A 3996-nucleotide genomic window follows, 5' to 3' on the forward strand; every position below is an offset into this window, starting at 1 on the left:
AATTAGGTTGCACTTATCAGATGATGTGGTAAATAACATCATTGATGAAGACACTGCACGAGGAATTTGGACAAGGTTGGAAAGCCTATACATGTCCAAAACGCTGACAAATAAATTATACCTGAAGAAGCAGTTATACGCCCTACACATGAGTGAAGGTACGAATTTTTTGTCACATTTAAATGTGTTTAACGGACTAATCACACAGCTTGCCAACCTCGGAGTGAAAATCGAGGAAGAAGATAAAGCCATCTTGCTATTGAACTCGTTGCCATCTTCGTACGATAACTTGGCAACAACCATCCTGCACGGTAAGACTACTATTGAGTTGAAAGATGTCACATCGGCTCTTCTACTCAATGAGAAGATGAGAAAGAAGCCTGAAAATCAAGGACAGGCTCTCATCACAGAAGGTAGAGGCAGGAGTTATCAAAGGAGTTCGAACAACTATGGTAGATCCGGAGCTCGTGGGAAGTCAAAGAACCGATCCAAATCAAGAGTCAGAAATTGCTACAACTGTAATCAACCAGGTCACTTCAAAAGAGATTGCCCAAATCCAAGGAAGGGCAAAGGTGAAACCAGTGGCCAGAAGAATGACGACAACACAGCCGCCATGGTGCAAAATAATGATAATGTTGTCCTCTTTATAAATGAGGAAGAGGAATGCATGCACCTGTCAGGTTCAGAGTCGGAATGGGTGGTTGACACAGCGGCATCTCACCATGCCACACCGGTAAGAGACCTTTTTTGCAGATATGTAGCAGGTGATTTCGGCACAGTGAAAATGGGTAACACAAGTTACTCAAAGATTGCGGGGATTGGTGACATTTGTATCAAGACAAATGTCGGATGCACATTGGTTCTAAAGGATGTGCGGCATGTACCTGATTTACGGATGAACTTGATCTCGGGAATTGCTTTAGACCGAGATGGATACGAGAGCTATTTTGCAAATCAAAAGTGGAGACTCACTAAGGGATCATTGGTGATTGCAAAGGGAGTTGCTCGTGGCACGTTGTACAGGACAAATGCAGAAATATGCCAAGGTGAATTGAACGCGGCACAAGATGAGATTTCTGTAGATTTGTGGCACAAAAGAATGGGTCATATGAGCGAGAAGGGATTGCAGATTCTTGCCAAGAAATCACTCATTTCTTATGCCAAAGGTACAACGGTAAAACCTTGTGACTACTGTTTATTTGGTAAGCAGCATAGAGTCTCATTTCAGACATCGTCTGAAAGAAAATTGAATATACTTGATTTAGTATATTCTGATGTTTGCGGCCCAATGGAAATTGAATCAATGGGCGGTAACAAATATTTTGTTACTTTTATTGATGATGCTTCACGAAAATTATGGGTTTATATTTTGAAAACCAAAGATCAGGTGTTTCAAGTTTTCCAGAAGTTTCATGCTCTAGTAGAAAGGGAGACGGGTCGAAAGCTAAAGCGTCTCCGAAGTGACAATGGAGGTGAGTACACTTCAAGGGAATTTGAAGAGTATTGTTCAAGTCATGGGATCAGACATGAAAAGACAGTTCCTGGAACCCCACAGCACAATGGCGTAGCCGAGAGGATGAACCGCACCATTGTGGAGAAGGTGAGAAGCATGCTCAGAATGGCTAAACTGCCTAAGTCATTCTGGGGTGAAGCAGTTCAGACAGCCTGTTACCTGATCAATAGGAGTCCATCAGTTCCGTTGGCGTTTGAAATCCCAGAGAGAGTCTGGACCAACAAGGAGGTGTCCTACTCGCATCTGAAGGTGTTCGGTTGCAGAGCTTTTGCACATGTACCAAAAGAGCAGAGAACAAAGCTGGATGATAAATCTATTCCCTGCATATTTATCGGATATGGAGATGAAGAGTTCGGGTACAGACTGTGGGATCCTGTAAAGATGAAGGTCATCAGAAGCAGAGATGTAGTCTTCCGAGAAAGTGAAGTTGGAACTGCTGCTGATATATTAGAAAAGGCGAAGAATGGTATAATTCCTAACTTTGTTACTATTCCTTCTACTTCTAACAATCCCACAAGTGCAGAAAGTACAACCGACGAGGTTGCCGAGCAGGGGGAGCAACCTGGTGAGGTTATTGAGCAGGGGGAGCAACTTGATGAAGGTGTCGAGGAAGTGGAGCACCCCACTCAGGGAGAAGAACAACCTCAACCTCTGAGGAGATCAGAGAGGCCAAGGGTAGAGTCACGCAGGTACCCTTCCACAGAGTATGTCCTCATCAGTGATGAGGGGGAGCCAGAAAGTCTTAAGGAGGTGTTGTCCCATCCAGAAAAGAACCAGTGGATGAAAGCTATGCAAGAAGAGATGGAATCTCTACAGAAAAATGGCACATACAAGCTGGTTGAACTTCCAAAGGGTAAAAGACCACTCAAATGCAAATGGGTCTTTAAACTCAAGAAAGATGGAGATGGCAAGCTGGTCAGATACAAAGCTCGATTGGTGGTTAAAGGCTTCGAACAGAAGAAAGGTATTGATTTTGACGAAATTTTCTCCCCCGTTGTTAAAATGACTTCTATTCGAACAATTTTGAGCTTAGCAGCTAGCCTAGATCTTGAAGTGGAGCAGTTGGATGTGAAAACTGCATTTCTTCATGGAGATTTGGAAGAGGAGATTTATATGGAGCAACCAGAAGGATTTGAAGTAGCTGGAAAGAAACACATGGTGTGCAAATTGAATAAGAGTCTTTATGGATTGAAGCAGACACCAAGGCAGTGGTACATGAAGTTTGACTCATTCATGAAAAGTCAAACATACCTAAAGACCTATTCTGATCCATGTGTATACTTCAAAAGATTTTCTGAGAATAACTTTATTATATTGTTGTTGTATGTGGATGACATGTTAATTGTAGGAAAAGACAAGGGGTTGATAGCAAAGTTGAAAGGAGATCTGTCCAAGTCATTTGATATGAAGGACTTGGGCCCAGCACAACAAATTCTAGGGATGAAGATAGTTCGAGAGAGAACAAGTAGAAAGTTGTGGCTATCTCAGGAGAAGTACATTGAACGTGTACTAGAACGCTTCAACATGAAGAATGCTAAGCCAGTCAGCACACCTCTTGCTGGTCATCTAAAGTTGAGTAAGAAGATGTGTCCTACAACAGTGGAGGAGAAAGGGAACATGGCTAAAGTTCCTTATGCTTCAGCAGTCGGAAGCTTGATGTATGCAATGGTATGTACTAGACCTGATATTGCTCACGCAGTTGGTGTTGTCAGCAGGTTTCTTGAAAATCCTGGAAAGGAACATTGGGAAGCAGTCAAGTGGATACTCAGGTACCTGAGAGGTACCACGGGAGATTGTTTGTGCTTTGGAGGATCTGATCCAATCTTGAAGGGCTATACAGATGCTGATATGGCAGGTGACATTGACAACAGAAAATCTACTACTGGATATTTATTTACATTTTCAGGGGGAGCTATATCATGGCAGTCTAAGTTGCAGAAGTGCGTTGCACTTTCAACAACTGAAGCAGAGTACATTGCCGCTACAGAAACTGGCAAGGAGATGATATGGCTCAAGCGATTCCTTCAAGAGCTTGGATTGCATCAGAAGGAGTATGTCGTCTATTGTGACAGTCAAAGTGCAATAGACCTTAGCAAGAACTCTATGTACCATGCAAGGACCAAACACATTGATGTGAGATATCATTGGATTCGAGAAATGGTAGATGATGAATCTCTAAAAGTCTTGAAGATTTCTACAAGTGAGAATCCCGCAGATATGCTGACCAAGGTGGTACCAAGGAACAAGTTCGAGCTATGCAAAGAACTTGTCGGCATGCACTCAAACTAGAAGACAGTGCTACCTCCTCTAGATGAATGAGACTGGAGGGGGAGATTGATGATGTCCATCTCATTGAAGAAGTATTAGGCATGTGCCTAATAAGAGTTTTCTTTGGTTTGGTAGCCAACCTTGTTGACTTGGTTTGGTTGGTAGCCAACCTTGTTGAATTTCTTTGGTTTGGTAGCCAACTTTGTTGAATTGTG

Source organism: Nicotiana sylvestris, chromosome 2, assembly GCF_000393655.2.
Source record: "Nicotiana sylvestris chromosome 2, ASM39365v2, whole genome shotgun sequence".
Lineage (NCBI taxonomy): Eukaryota > Viridiplantae > Streptophyta > Magnoliopsida > Solanales > Solanaceae > Nicotiana > Nicotiana sylvestris.